The sequence below is a fragment of the Nanorana parkeri genome, unplaced genomic scaffold (assembly GCF_000935625.1).
Source record: "Nanorana parkeri isolate BGI_ZX_2015 unplaced genomic scaffold, ASM93562v1 scaffold139, whole genome shotgun sequence".
Classification (NCBI taxonomy): Eukaryota; Metazoa; Chordata; class Amphibia; order Anura; family Dicroglossidae; genus Nanorana; species Nanorana parkeri.
This window is the reverse complement of record NW_017306407.1, coordinates 1,431,691-1,448,428: the sequence shown is the minus strand read 5'-3', so window position 1 is coordinate 1,448,428 and position 16,738 is coordinate 1,431,691. Positions and strand designations below refer to the sequence as shown.

The window sequence follows — 16,738 nt, the reverse complement described above, 5'->3', positions numbered from 1 at the left end:
AGGCAGAATTAGGGACTGGACAGGATCTGGTAGAAGCATATGCGCTGACAATCAAGATGCTGACAGAATAAAAGAGAAGAGAGATGATCTCAGTCTGCTGCTTCTCCTTCAGTATCCAATCACAGGCCGAGATCTGCCCAAGCTTTATATCGTAACTGCAGTAAAGAAAGGAATCCAAACCGTTGTCTGGCAAGGTTGTGTAATTCTCATGACTGGATGGACAGAAATATAAATAATTTTTTTAGGTAGTAATAATGAAATAATGAGTGGGATAAAGATGTGTTGTTATGAAGTAGGAAAACATCCTGCCACCATATATCGCTCTTTTTCATAATGACAATCTACATGAGTTCCACATAAGTCATACTGGATTCCTAAAGATGCCTGTCATGTAAAAGAAGTATTTAATCAAGCCTCTTTCATCTTAATTAGTTATGCATAAACTCCAGTTTTCCAACACATGTAAGTTTTTGTTATTTTCAACTCAGACATGCAGGCTGGTCACAACTCACAAATTACTCTATTCAAGTTAAATTATAAATGTTTGAATTACGCCTACAACAGCAGAGCTCTGGTAAGATTTTAGCATTCATTTACAGGTCTTTGATAAGTCTAAAAAGGGACGAGATCAAAGACAGATCTGAATACTGGGGACAACTAGATGGCCAACTACAGGCAGATGAAAAGGATACAATTCTTTTATCTGTATACTTATTAAGGATTTTGCCCAAGAATAAAGCTACATCCACACCAGCACTCCTGTGTTTAGGTTATTTCAAACGCAAGAGATATTATCTGGGAAGTAGAAACAAACTTTAGTCTTCCCAGATCAAATTCTCCTGGGTTTAGATGTACTTGCATTTACATACATTTGGCCATGTTTAGATCAGACCCTGGATGCACAGAACTCTGTTTTCTCTAAACGCAGTTAAACTGAACACACCTAAATGTACAGTTTGAGTGATATTATTAAAGATCATTATATGCATTTAGGAATGTCCTGTAAACGCGTATTGGTCAATTCCAGTGTGAATGAGGCCTAAATATTCAGTGTTTAGATTTTTTTCATACTGCTTATTGTCCATCCACCAAGTGTATGCAATATAAATACCGTCGTGTGATGAATGTGTCCATTGTTTTCCTGCCTACTTTGTTCACATTTGGGGAGAACATTTACATTTTTGCTTTGGAAGGTTGTAGCCGTATAAGGGCACTTGCAACAATAGAGCCTACTACTGCCCATAATACTTTTTAAAATTTGCATTAACAGTTATATTTTTAGGACAAGCCTTCAGGGGTCTACTCCCTTCTAATGTCCAAGCAGTACTTAGAAGTGCCTCAGAATAAGGCAGTAGACCCGGAAAAGCTTGTCCTGAAACGGCTGCACACCGCATGTAGTGGTATGAGATATGATTACATGTGCATGGACGCATCGATAGTGCATCCAGAGATAAATGATTGATTCCTAACCTCATGTAATCATAACACATACCATTACATGCGGTGTGCAGGCGTTTGCATGCAGTGGCTGTCACCTGATCATTAACTTGAACGGGTGACAGCTACCGCATGTAGACTCCAGATTAGGGATTCCTGCTGCAAGAAAACGCAAGTTCCTGACACAGGAATCGCCAATTGCACTTACAGGTGTGGATGGGACCTTATTGAGTGTATATTAGTGTGTGTATTTCTGGTTGTGGGGAGCTGTGCGTGTGTGTGTGTTTTAGTTTGGACTTTCTATAGTTGAAGATAAAGAATTAGAAGTCAACCAATCAGCTTCTCTTTTCAGTTTGCTCAGTTAAAATTTTAAAATTAAAAAGAGAAGTTGATTGGTTTGCTCTGCACAGCTGCTCCAGTTTTTGTCTGCTCCAGTTTTGATAAATTCCCCCCACTGTATTTTGCATATTGTGAGCCATGGTGTAGTAGGGCTTCTTCACATCTATGTGCATGTAGTATAGTAACATGTACACATGACTGCTTTAACTTATGCACATTTACACATGTTTGTAAAGCACATCTGTGCATGTTTTTGAAATGTGTGGTTTGAGGTACTGCAAACACGTGATAATATACTGTGGGGGTAATTTATCAAAACTGGTGCAGACAGAATCTGGAGCAGTAGCCCATGGTAAACAATAAGTCCCCGTTCACATTGAGCGATTTATCGCGCAATTTCAGCTCCAAAAATCGGTCAAATATCAGCTCAATGTAGCTTGTTCAATGCGTTTCAACAGAGCTGTTCACATCTCACAGCTTAATGTTGCCTGTAGCTCAAGCTTGTAGCTCGAACATGACCTATTTTTCAGTGGATTTTGTGCGATTTGGCCCAATAGACTTTAATGGTGTAGCTCATTGTCGCACTACGTCACGCTACAGAAGTGTCACTTTTGCACAGAAATATAAGGAAGGAAGGAGTGATGTCACATCAAGACTGCTTTTGATTGTTTACAGCCCAATGTTGCAGCTACGGAGTCCCTGTGAAAAGTCACGATGTGTAGCGCGACAAAATGTGCACTGTAGCTCAATATCGCTCTGAAAAAAGCTAATTTGGATGTAGCTCAGTGTGAATGGGGTCTAAGACTCTCTCTTCAGTTTGTTCAGTTAAGCTTTAAAAATGAGGGAGAGGCTGATTGGCTGCCATGCACAGCTGCTCCAGATTCTGTCTGCTCCAGTTTTGATAAATTCCCCTCTATATACACAGTATTAATAAATGTAATTTGTTCTTGAAATGCATTTCCATGCAGGGAAAGCATGAACATGACGTTAATAGACGATATCTAAAGTAGTGTTCAGACAAAGGATTACAGGGCAGCTGGTCAGCACTGATAAGCAGGGACATCTCCAGCAATAAATCTTTCAAACCATACACTTTCCCTGATAGCTGGGACAGATGGCCATTTCCTATAATCAACAAAGCAACTGAAACTGTTCAAATAAGAAATGCTTGCTGATAGAATCTGTTCTAGGTCAATAGAATACTATAGCAATCCTTTGGGTGGCTCACGGTTACCAAAAATGCGAGGCAATAAATGAACATTTTCACTGAGCTAAAAATGCTATCCAGCAAACACTGCAAATTCATTTGTACACCTGTTACCAGCAGGTCTCCTCTTACCCTCCTGAAATATATTGGGTACCAAGGGCACACTGCTCTAATTTCAGTCCTGTTGCGAGTAGTGCATTGCCAGTTATAGGCTGACCAGAGACATTAGAGGATGATCAGACAACATGCATGGAATTACAATTAGAGTTGCACCTGGGCTTGGTGTGAACCCAGTAAGCCAGAGTCTGCCCAAGCCTGCTCAAAACTGTGACCACCACCCCCTTCTCTGGACCCAATCTGAACTGGCAGTTCCAGCACGGGCCTTCACCGCCCCCCTTGTGATGTACAGCTGTGGAACGGGGGATGCATCTCTCCGCAACTGATTGGGTTGGGATGAGGGGTCATAGTTTTGAGCGGTCTTGGGCAAACAGAGCTGAACTGGGTTCGCACCAAACCCAGCTTCACCACTGAGCACTCTCAAAATTAGTGCTGCAGGGCCCCTGGGTCTTTGTTCTATATTTTTTAGACATGCCCAAAGATATCCCCCTTTTGGGATCAAGTCCTGGAGATCATCGAACAGCTGACCATGATGTTAAAAAATAATCCGGCGGCCTGCTTGCTACACCACTTGGCTTGCTCCATCAATCGCTACAAAACGTCTCTGACCGCTCCCTTACTGAATGCAGCTCAGGCATGCATCCCTATACGTTGGAAACGCACGACTCCCCCATCCCTTCGTGTGTGGATGGCTAGAGTAGATGACATATACCGGACCTGTCCTCCTCCCTAAAAAATACAGAGGGGAGATTCAGGTCCACTTGGAGCCCGTGGATAGCTTTCCGGTATTCGGACACTTATTCCCGAGAATTGTTGGTGCCTTACCGGACTGACTCTGACCGCAGTCCCCCCCACTTAGCCCGCCTATTGCAGTTGACGTGTCAGCAGGGTAATCCAACCTATGCCGTCCTCTTCAACCTCACTGTCCTCTGCTTCTTACCCTTCTGTGCTTCCTCTCAATGGTCTGTTCTTTGTCCAGCTATGTGTATGTCTTCACTCACTTTCCCTCCATTCTATTCCCCCTTCCCTTGTCTCTGACCTTTTGCCTGGGTCTATAGCTTTACCTTTTTACATTCCCTACTCCCCTTTCCTTACCTTCTGCCACTGCTTTAACATTTTTGCAAGACTATTCAGACAGAGTAAATGAACAAATAATCACCAAAATAATATTAGAACGCAGTTATTTTATGTCCACGTGTGATCTGTATGGCACGTTATCTCTATATCTCTATCTCCCCCTGTCATCACAAATCCCATCATGCATCTGTCTCTGGAAGTCATGGCTGTGAGATTCTTGCAATGCTTCATGGGATTTGTACTTCCACAACTGCTGGAGTTTGTCCATCTCTGCATTGAAGCCTAACTCCAGCCAAAAACTGTGTTCTCATTGAAGGGATTTCTAACTACTTCCTGTTTGTACAGATAGCAATAACAACTTGACAAAGACTATGCTATATCCACTCTGTATAAGGCCCCATTCACACCGCTGCTCCATGTAATATGCGCGTCTGCCGCGCGACCGTCGCGCGGTTTTTTTACCGCGATTCGCGGTAAAAAAGTCGCGCGACCGTCGCGCGATTCCAAAGGCTACTTGGCAGTATCCAAATGGAAAACGCCCTACAAAACGGACCAATACGCAGCAAAAACGCTCCGGGACCTTTTCATGCGTGGCCCGTTTTGTAGTGCGTTCGGGACGGGCGGAAGTACGGACAGGTGGGAACGATACCATTGACTACAATGCTATTTATTTTTTTGACCGTTTTGTAGAGCGTTCATCGAGCGTAGGACGCGCTACAAAACGGTCAGGTGTGAATGGGGCCTAACACATTTTAAACTGAAGTTGGGATTTAAAATATATGGAGACTATGGGGCTGATGTAAAAACTTCCACCCAGCATATAACTAAAAGGATGTTGCTTGCACAGCATTAGTGCCACACTAGATGGAGCTGGAGGAGCAAAAACAAATCCTATGCTTCCTGATTCCATCAAGTGGCCATAATGCCAGCAAATAGCTGGGCAAAGTTTTATACGTCAGCCCCTATGACACCAATAATACATTTTTAAACTAGGGACTTTACAATGTACAAAAACAGTGATGGCAACACTGGGTCAGATTTGCCAGCTTTTGGCGCTATATGCCCCTTAAGATTCTTTCGTATAGCTCAACCCCAGGGAAAACCATCTTACCTGGGGTTTAAAGCTAAAGAACATCAAGCGTTTTCATTTCTTTTTTGGATTTTACGTACCTTTCTGTAGATTCCAGGTGCCTTTTCTCCCAGCAGCTTCCTCTACATCAGCGGTTCTCAACCTTTATCCAGTCACGGCTCCTTTTAAAAGTATGTGAAATCTCTGGGCACACCAGTCTAAAATGTAAGAAAATGTGAATGTTAAAATCAATGTGTGGCCCTCCAATATTCATACCAGTCCCTTATGCCAGTTAGGGATAGCTTTTAAGGGGGTAGGGGGGGGGGGGGGCATACAAAAAAACACACAAAAAACAGATTCCCCCATTACATCAGAGCCCCCACACCTTTCACATCAAGATCCCTCTACTTTCAGAGCCCACGGTTTAACACTAGGAGCCCCCTTGAGATCAGAGTTAGCCCAGTACATCAGAGTTACCCCTTAACATCAGATTTACCCATTCACATCAGGAGCAGCATTTAGATCAGTGCCTTCAGATCAGAGTTACCCCATTACATCAGGAGCCGCCTTCAGATCAGAGTTACCCCATTACATCAGGAGCCGACATTCTGATCAGTGTTACCCCATTACATCAGGAGCAGCATTCAGATCAGTGTTACCCCATTACATCAGGAGCCGCCTTCAGATCAGAGTTACCCCATTACATCAGGAGCCGCCTTCAGATCAGAGTTACCCCATTACATCAGGAGCCGCCTTCAGATCAGAGTTACCCCATTACATCAGGAGCCGCCTTCAGATCAGAGTTACCCCATTACATCAGGAGCCGCCTTCAGATCAGAGTTACCCCATTACATCAGGAGCCGCCTTCAGATCAGAGTTACCCCATTACATCAGGAGCCGCCTTCAGATCAGAGTTACCCCATTACATCAGGAGCCGCCTTCAGATCAGAGTTACCCCATTACATCAGGAGCCGCCTTCAGATCAGAGTTACCCCATTACATCAGGAGCCGCCTTCAGATCAGAGTTACCCCATTACATCAGGAGCCGCCTTCAGATCAGAGTTACCCCATTACATCAGGAGCCGCCTTCAGATCAGAGTTACCCCATTACATCAGGAGCCGCCTTCAGATCAGAGTTACCCCATTACATCAGGAGCCGCCTTCAGATCAGAGTTACCCCATTACATCAGGAGCCGCCTTCAGATCAGAGTTACCCCATTACATCAGGAGCCGCCTTCAGATCAGAGTTACCCCATTACATCAGGAGCCGCCTTCAGATCAGAGTTACCCCATTACATCAGGAGCCGCCTTCAGATCAGAGTTACCCCATTACATCAGGAGCCGCCTTCAGATCAGAGTTACCCCATTACATCAGGAGCCGCCTTCAGATCAGAGTTACCCCATTACATCAGGAGCCGCCTTCAGATCAGAGTTACCCCATTACATCAGGAGCCGCCTTCAGATCAGAGTTACCCCATTACATCAGGAGCCGCCTTCAGATCAGAGTTACCCCATTACATCAGGAGCCGCCTTCAGATCAGAGTTACCCCATTACATCAGGAGCCGCCTTCAGATCAGAGTTACCCCATTACATCAGGAGCCGCCTTCAGATCAGAGTTACCCCATTACATCAGGAGCCGCCTTCAGATCAGAGTTACCCCATTACATCAGGAGCCGCCTTCAGATCAGAGTTACCCCATTACATCAGGAGCCGCCTTCAGATCAGAGTTACCCCATTACATCAGGAGCCGCCTTCAGATCAGAGTTACCCCATTACATCAGGAGCCGCCTTCAGATCAGAGTTACCCCATTACATCAGGAGCCGCCTTCAGATCAGAGTTACCCCATTACATCAGGAGCCGCCTTCAGATCAGAGTTACCCCATTACATCAGGAGCCGCCTTCAGATCAGAGTTACCCCATTACATCAGGAGCCGCCTTCAGATCAGAGTTACCCCATTACATCAGGAGCCGCCTTCAGATCAGAGTTACCCCATTACATCAGGAGCCGCCTTCAGATCAGAGTTACCCCATTACATCAGGAGCCGCCTTCAGATCAGAGTTACCCCATTACATCAGGAGCCGCCTTCAGATCAGAGTTACCCCATTACATCAGGAGCCGCCTTCAGATCAGAGTTACCCCATTACATCAGGAGCCGCCTTCAGATCAGAGTTACCCCATTACATCAGGAGCCGCCTTCAGATCAGAGTTACCCCATTACATCAGGAGCCGCCTTCAGATCAGAGTTACCCCATTACATCAGGAGCCGCCTTCAGATCAGAGTTACCCCATTACATCAGGAGCCGCCTTCAGATCAGAGTTACCCCATTACATCAGGAGCCGCCTTCAGATCAGAGTTACCCCATTACATCAGGAGCCGCCTTCAGATCAGAGTTACCCCATTACATCAGGAGCCGCCTTCAGATCAGAGTTACCCCATTACATCAGGAGCCGCCTTCAGATCAGAGTTACCCCATTACATCAGGAGCCGCCTTCAGATCAGAGTTACCCCATTACATCAGGAGCCGACATTCAGATCAGTGTTCCCCCATTACATCAGGAGCAGCATTCAGATCAGTGTTACCCCATTACATCAGGAGCCGCCTTCAGATCAGAGGTACCCCATTACATCAGGAGCCACCTTCAGATCAGAGACACCCCATTACATCAGGAGCCGCATTCAGATCAGTGTTACCCCATTACATCAGGAGCCGACATTCAGATCAGAGTTAGAGAAGCCTGCCTGCACCATAGAAAGCCATGAGGCTGTGTGAAGATTTTGGGGCACCCTTGTTGAGAACGGCTGCTTTCCATACACCCACATCCTCCATGCAGGGAAGTCCATTAGAGCTTCCTCACACCATCTGCATTGACCTGCAGAGATCAACATAGGATCATTGCTAGAGCACAAAGAAAACAATTGCAATGTCCTGCAGAGGGTGGAATTGAGATTCATATTGTGACACCTCACTGAAGTAAAAAAATAAAATAGTACAGTGCAATGCATTGAGAGGAAATCCCTCCAAAGTGAGGGAAATTCCTGGTTGTCACCAGAACTAGTGTCCTCGTTGGAAGATTTCCCATTTATTCCTGTTCTGGTGACAACTCAAACTATGGGATTTTTTTGCACTTTCAGTGATAAGGAATCTCCCTGATGGTGACACATACAATAAAAACCAGACATGGGTCTTAATCATTTAGATACAAGATCAGTCACCCTGGACATGAAGCTCCTGTACAAGGTTTCACATTGGATTACTGCACAGATCTGGGAAAAACACAAACAGCCCATCAAGCTTCAAGTAAGACTCACACTAAGACACATATGGACTTTGTATTACGATAATATGAGGTCATCCTGGAGTTCAGCTTTAACCAAGAACAAATGTATCTAACAAGAGCTTGACGTCATTATTATTATGTGCTCTAGAATATTACAACTCTCATGTCTAGCCGTGCACTGCACACCTGCGTGCGTAGCATCTGATGCACAGGAAGTTTGACCCTTCGCGCTTTCCGTCGCTGATCAATCACCCTGCCCTGCAGTGTCAGCCCCCTCCCGCCTTCTAGGTCTCTCCACAGTCGCTCTCTGCTGAGGACACGCCCCCTATACCGTGGTAAGCCCCGCCCCTGTAATCAGCTGACCTCCGGAGGGCTGTCAGTGCGGCTAGTGGCTCGGAGATCTGCTGGGATGAGACTCAGGTAAAGCGGACGCTGGGGAACTAGAGGGTGGGGGTACCAGGGTGGGGGTGACAGGGTGGGCCCAGTGTCCGTGGGAGATGTGGGCAGTAGTCACGTGTGTCCCTATGATCAATATTGTTTATGTTCTATAGCTGAGATGTCATTCCCAGCAGCAGCTGAGTATTCGTGGGCTGGGGGGAGACAGGTGTTCACAGTGCTGGGAGAGTAAACAACAGGCCGGGGCGGGGGTTAGAGCTACAGAGCACATCTTCCCCCGATCAGTACAGGAATTATCCCATCACTCTATACATGAAGCTGACACCAGGGGGAAGATCTTCCATTTCAAAAGCTGATTTCTTTTCAGTTGGGAGACAATTTAGTATCACAGTCACCTGCTGAAAATATAGTTCATTCTTCTTGTGTTAGGGACTCCATACACATTACAATCATCTTTAGAATGATGAAAACTATGTGATGGGAGAACCTACCTGAGCTGTGCAATCCATTTGTATCCAATCAGGCGGACCCTTGCAGTACATAGTTGTTGCTAGATTGAAAGGAGATTGTACAATCCGATTGTAATGTGTGTGTGAACACTTCATGACCTGAGCCTCGTCTCATTTCTTGGTAAGCCTTTGCTCTGTGCTGGAAGGGAATTTCGGTTTCATTTTCTTCTCTCTACAGCCGTGTACAGGGAAATCAGGAGGTTTGACATGAAGAATCATTCAGAAAAGGAGCATGACAGGTCTAATGCCATTACTGACATGGGAGACCAATTCATCATCTCACAATGGCTGCGACCACAACCTTTCAGAGATAAGGAAACAGGCAGTAAAGATAAAATAAGATCAATGTCATTTTAAAGTCATTTCTATTTTGAGTGAGGAATTTGTCTCTCCCCACATTGTTGGTTGCTGGGATGCTGGCTGCCTCTGGGCTGCTGGTATCCTAGAAACCAATGACACACAGTATCATTGGTTGCTAGGACGCCTGTGAGTTAGAGGCAGCCAGCATCCCAGCAACCAATGCTGCTCAGTTGCACAACATCATTGCTTACTAAGATGCTGATGGCTCTGAGGCCACTGGCATCCTAGCAATCAATTAGCCTCGGCTGCAAAATGTCGTTTGCTGCTGGGACGTCAGCAGCCCTCAAGATTGCCGGCATCCTAGCAATTATTGCTGCTCAGCTGCACTCTGTCATCATTTGCTGGGCTTCTGGTGGTCATGAGGGTGGTGGCATCCTAGCAACCAATCGGGCTTGGTTGCAGAATGTAATTGGTTGCCTGCATGCCAGCAACTGACATCCTAGCAACCAATCAGGCTTGGCCACACAATGTTTTTGGTTACTAGGACATCCGAAGCTCGGAGGTCTCCAGTGTCCTGGCAACCATTGACGCTTGGCTGCACAATTCCATTGGTTGCCAGGAGCCAGGGTGTCCTAGCAACCAATCACAATTGTTGCCAAGAACCCCCCGCACTTCTTACGGTCTGCAACCTTTCAATGGTGGTGGTGCTCATGGTGATCACACGGATGACGCCATGCTAAAAACTCAGAATAGTCTCAACAGGTCACCGCCATGAACAGGTGCCGGTGACCTGTTGAGACTATTCTAGCAACCAATCGGGCTCAGCCACACAATGTCATTGGTTGCTAGGATATCCGCATCCCTGAGGTCTCCAGTGTCCTAGCAACCATTGATGCTTGAGAAAAATATATATCAAAGCGCTAAAGGTATAAATAATATGAAACTTAGTGCAACCAAGTGATATAGTGAAATTAGGGTTTAGGCGGTCTAGCCCTAAACCAAGTGATATATCTTACATAGGATCATGAAAGAAACAATTAAATTAATAATTCAATTGTGCTGTGGAAAAACAGATAGTGATTGGGACAATAAAAACATTTCAACAACTGGAGTCACTAACTAAAAGCCTTTGATCCAGCTCCATTTGGTGAGTACCCACCCCGCTAAGAAATATTTATCATCAACAATATATATCATTAACAATTTCTCTTGCACACGTTTTTTAAGTTTTTTCGTTTATTTCTCACTGAACACTTTATTTTAACGTTTAATATATTTTTTTGCGTGGATCGTTCATATATTGTTATATATTCTGATGTCTTTACACAGTGGTTGAAATGTTTTTATTGTCCCAATCACTATCTGTTTTTCCACAGCACAATTGAATTATTAATTTAATTGTTTCTTTCATGATCCTATGTAAGATATATCACTTGGTTTAGGGCTAGACCGCCTAAACCCTAATTTCACTATATCACTTGGTTGCACTAAGTTTCATATTATTTATACCTTTAGCGCTTTGATATATATTTTTCTTGATCGTTGAAAGGATTCTTCCATTCTCTTTTAGAGCTGCTTTAGGTTTTAATTTACAATACATATTTCCACTTTAGTCTCTTTTCCAGAAGCGCGGATTATCTATTTTTCAACCATTGATGCTTAGCTGCACTACTTCATTGGTTGTCAGGATGCCAGCAGCTTACATCCTGGCACAAAGTCAGTGATTGTTGAGACAGACTGCCAGTGTCCTAGCAAACGGTGAAGCTCAGCCGCACAGCATCCTTGAGACCTGTGCGCAAGGCAGGTTTTGCATTCATTCACCAACATTTGTAGTATGGTGGAGCAGTCACTCTTTATGAATTGCAGGGAATGTTTCTACATCAGCTAGATGTTTACCAATGCCTTATGGGATTTGTAGTTTCACCACATCTGGAGGGCCAATGTTTAGCTACCTCTGGATAGGGTATCAGGAAAAGGACTTTTACTTACCTTATCCTTTGCTTCCCCGGGGGGTTCTTCTCCCTGACGCTCCGGATTGCGGTTGGTCCGTCGCCGTCCAGACACAATGCAGTGTTATTAGCCCCGTTTGTACTTGATAATGTCCGAGCACCTGCGACCAAAGTAGCTCCTTAGTGACAAGGCTTAGGTACTGGTTGTATAGCGTACACAGTGAAGGATTGAGTAAGTGAAAGTTTCCTGTTACCCTGGGCAAGAAAGGGCATTTAACCCTTGCAGTATTGGAGGACTACTCTTTTAATTTCCCCAAAGTTCAGCTTTAGAAGCTACGTTTTATCCATCCAGCATTGCAAGGCAACTGCGTTAATGAGTGGTATGATGACTTGCTTTATATACCTTGGATATGATGAACATTCTGCTTGCCTTTTAGGTTTTTGTTTAGTTCTATTTATGTAAATTTGAGATTGGTCTGTATTCTGACAGCTGGCACCTGCAACTGTCAGAATACCAGAGCACTAACCATTTCTGATTGGCTGCAGTCACTGTTCAGGCGAGAATTTTCTGTCGACTCCTTTGATTTTCTGATCGCAGGATGTTAAGCGCAAGGCTGCAGTCACGGCCTCTCCTGTGTGCCTCTCCGAATTTCAGCCAAATATTACATTTAATTTTTTAGTAATTATTATTCCAGTTAAAACCAATATACATTGCCCAGCCAAGTATTTCTTAATATTTTCACCCCAAGCACTGACCACTCATGTTTCTTAACAGCGGACTCCAACTCTCTCAGCTCACCTTCCCTGAACTTCTGGTCCAGTACAAGATCACAAGAGACAGAGCAGTCTGCAGCAGCTGTCCATCTACTAGCTTGGAGCAGGGGGAAGGGTAGTGGTTTGCTTTGCCTTGCTCTGCCTGTGTTTGTGGAAACTCGCACATCACTAGCACACACAAGGATGGCTCCGTAGGACCCTGCAATACAAATGAGCCACCCTTCAATCAGCACTTGAAATAGCTTCAAAACCTTTTGATTAGGGATGCACCAATACCAGTTTTACGGTATCGAGTACGAGCACCGATTATTTTTTTCCGGTACTTGGCAAAACCGAATACTAACATCCAGGGGCCCGGATTTTCAGGAAGCCGGGCGGTGGGTCATGACCTGGGAAGCCGGTGTTCTATCGAAAGAACACCGGCTTCACTTGCCTCAAGACACTGCGAGGCAGCCTTACTTCTTAATTGGTCAGGAAGCCACGTTGCCTATCAATAAGTGAAGCCAGCTTCATGCTCCCTCGCGGCACTGCCAGTCAGAGGGAGAACTCCCTCTGACCGGAAGTTCTGGTATCGGGGGTACGAGTACTCGCCCAAATACTCAGTATTGGTATCAGTGCATCCCTACTTTTGACTTTACTATAATTTTAAAGAGGAACTCTTTGACAACCATTCTCACTATCGATTATTATCGATTAGTTGGTTGCCCTAGTTGAGTGCTCATTTTGTCTAGGGGGTCAAATAAAGCAGATTTACTCACCTGATCCTCGGTTCCACCGACTGGTCCGCGCAGCCTCTTCTCTTCCGGGCTGCGGTCGTCTAAGTTCCCCGCTGTCATCGCGTCTAATGCAGGTCTGTTGACTTTCATTAGACTTGAGGACACCGAGGGACATTCCACAGCCGAAGGGGGAGAGAGGTGAGTGCTGACTGCTGCAGGAGCAGGGATCAGGTGAGTATATCTGCTTTATTTGAGCCCAATAAACAAAATGAGTGCTTAACCCATTTTTAAAATGCCCAGAGATATTCTTTAACTTTGCTTGACACTGTGTGATGACACAACACTGATCCATTTGTAACCCCCAGACAGAGCTAGAATTTCACATTCGAACACAACAAGGCACGCTTGTGTACAGATGATCTAGGGCCTTGGTTCTCAACTGGTGGGTCGTGACCCAAAAGTGGGTCGCGACCCCGTGTTCAGTGGGTCGCCGCATGCCTTCCCCTTCTAGTTGAGAGGCTCCCCAGCCTCCCTCTAGTGCAGCAATTTCCATTCTTACACAGAGCAGCCATTCAAAATATGCTGCCCGGAGCCAAGTGTCGACTTGAAATGGGGCGGGCTGGGAGTATGGCAAACGAGGGAGCTCCATCCATACATACATTGCTTATAGCTCCCCCACATGTCCTGTAGAGGAGCCTGGACCGGAGTGACATCACATTCTGGCTCCCGGAACCTCTACAGGCGCGCATGGAAGCTTTTCAAGCAATGCACATATGGATGGAGCTCCATCACAGCTTAGCAGCCCACACTGCCGTGCGTTCCATTGCAGTGCAACTTGGGTCGCAACTTAATGACCAAAGACAAATGTGGGTCATGAGGTTACAAAGGTTGAGAACCACTGATCTAGGGGACAGGTTTTGCCATGTACTTTCTAGGTTCAGCTTGTATTAAGCATTTAGATTTGCAATTGGTTGTGACATTTTGTTAAACTGTAAATATTTAATGTGCCAAACAGTGGAGATTTTAGGCAACCCTAAACCCTTGTCTATAGTATGTGTATCAAATATTTACTGTAATCCCAGAACTGTTTTTTGTACAAACATGCTTTTGGTTTTTTTTCTGATTCAGTCATAGTCATTATATACAGTCAGTGGCCTGTTTATTAGTCACACCCATAGTACTCATCAAAGATTGCACCAGTTATGGCATTCAGGTAAAGTTAGGAGATAAACCTGCAGGTTCCTATTGCCGACCCATTTTTAAAAAGGCTAGTTACCTGTCCATCTCTGGCTTCAGCATCCTTGTTCTGAATCAGAAACTTAGAAAGGGCTGAAGCCATTGGATGAGCATGAGGGGGAACTGGTATTTTCATGATAAATGAAAGAACTCCAGGCAAATCAAATCTTAACCCTTGCAGTGGAGCTACCTCAGTACTGCAAGGGTTAAGTGATCGTTTTGTCTAGGGAGGTACAATAACAGAGATATGTATGGCAATCATGTGCCGAGCTAAATATAGTTACATAGTATTTGAGGTTGAATAAAGACATAAGTCCATCAAGTCCAACCTATTGTGTGTGTGTATTTATGTTTGAGTTGGTGTGTGAGTGTGTATTAGTCCATGTGTGATTTTTTTTTTTTTTTCTCTTAGCAGTACCTGTACCCCTGTATATTATGGTCTCCGATAGGGATGCACCGATACCGAGTATTTGGGTGAGTACTCGTACTCGCTCAAATGCTCCGATACCTAGCACGGGTACTTCCTGTATCAGGAAGCCGGGCAGAGCGTCATTACACGATGCCCGGTTTCCTGATTGGCCAGGAAACGGCTCCATGCTCTCTCGTCACTTGTGATGAGAGATCATGGAGGCGACTCCCCGGCCAATCAGGAAGCCGGGTAGCGTGCAATGACGCGCTGCCCGGCTTCCCGATTGGTCAGGAAGCGAGCAAATCCGGAAGCCGATTGGCCGGGAAGCTGGCGTCATGCTCCCTCGTCATCTCATGAATCATAATATTAAGAAAGTGACTTTAAAGCATTAGTTTGTATTGCTTTAGAAAAAATGTGACCTGTCCCTTGAAGAAAAAGTATCGGTAATTGGTATCTGCGAGTACTTGATCAAAAGTATCGGTACTCGGTCTTAAAAAAGTGGTATCAGTGCATCCCTAGTCTCCGAGGAACTCGTCCATGAGTTTCTTGAATGATTCCACACTCTTAGCTGAAATCACTTCCTGCGGCAGCTAACTGTAAAGAACCCCTTTCCCACTGTGTGTTGAATTTTTTTTCCCACCAATTTTTGGTTGTGCCCTCTGGTCTTTGTTACGGAGCTGACCGTAAACAGTTTGTTAATAATGTTACTGTCGCCCTTGAATAGTTTATACAGGAAAATCATGTCCCCCCTTAATCTCCTAACCTCCAAAGAGAACATATTTAATTTTAACAACCTTGTTTCTTAGCTACGTAAATAATAAATATATACAATTCAGTGAAATATGTGATATAACGATAAGATATGAGTATATGCTTTAAAAATATATACAAAAGAGCATATCAAAACATGAAAGTATGTGAACAAAGTGAAAAGCACAAAAGTCCAATGTGCAACAATTAAAATCGTGCAAATAAATGCAGGGGATAATCCACCACTGGATAGATCCAAACTTGCAAATAAACAATTGCCACAGAATCCTGACAGACCTTCACCTCCACCCAGTGAATGCAAAATTGGAACAGTGCTCACCTGGGGAGATAGACCCACAGAACTAGCGTGTTTCCCTTAATAGGGGAGGGAAGCCCGTATGACTGAAGACCAGATAACCTCCTCAGCTCGCAAATAACATCATCATTTCTTAGGGAGGCAAAATATAAAGAGGACATGGTGTGTATCGTCCAAAAAAAATGCAATTTATTAAATAAAAGCAGGTACTCACGATGCCACAGGTGACAAAAAGGCATAAAACAAATATCCAATGGACACAGTACCAATCTCTGGGTGGAATGGGACTCCTGTCCATCCGGCTCAGCTGAGAAGAGTGAAGTCAAATGCTCAGCCCTACGTACTTTACGTAGCCCTCCTGACGAAGTCGCGCAAAGACGTTACGTTAAAAATAGTTCTAACTTATGCCATACCCCATACTATACCATACTATACTATACCATGCCATAACATAAACTCTATATTGACTTCATAATAATATTGAGATGCAGTAATCAAAAGCAAATTAGGACAAATAGACACACGATCATTTCCAGGATAATACATGCCGCAGATTAGCAAAACAGTGAGTACACAGGATTTTTTTTTTCTGGTTATTTGAATAACTGGATAACTGAGAGTTTACTGTACATACAAAAACAAGGAAGAAAGGAATGTTGCCACCATGTCAATAGAGCTGCAGCTAAAGATTATTTTCGAAATCGATTAGTTAGCCGATTATTAAGTTCGATTACCGTTTATACTCGAGTATAAGCCGAGATTTTCAGCCCATTTTTTTTGCTGAAAAGTGCCCCCCTCGGCTTATACTCGAGTCAGCGTCATTTCTTCTTACTTACCTCGCCGAGCGTCGCGTCA

General features: G+C 44.6%; 1 protein-coding gene across 1 annotated transcript in view; it reads left to right on the top strand.

The window, feature by feature from the left end:
• Positions 1–8,805: 8,805 nt before the first annotated feature.
• Positions 8,806–16,738, top strand: part of ALS2 (ALS2, alsin Rho guanine nucleotide exchange factor) — a 64,977-nt gene continuing 57,044 nt past the window's right edge. Inside the window, exon 1 of the mRNA XM_018554011.1 lies at positions 8,806–8,948. The gene's annotated coding sequence lies outside the window, so the exon portion shown is untranslated. The remainder of the gene's footprint in view (positions 8,949–16,738) is intronic.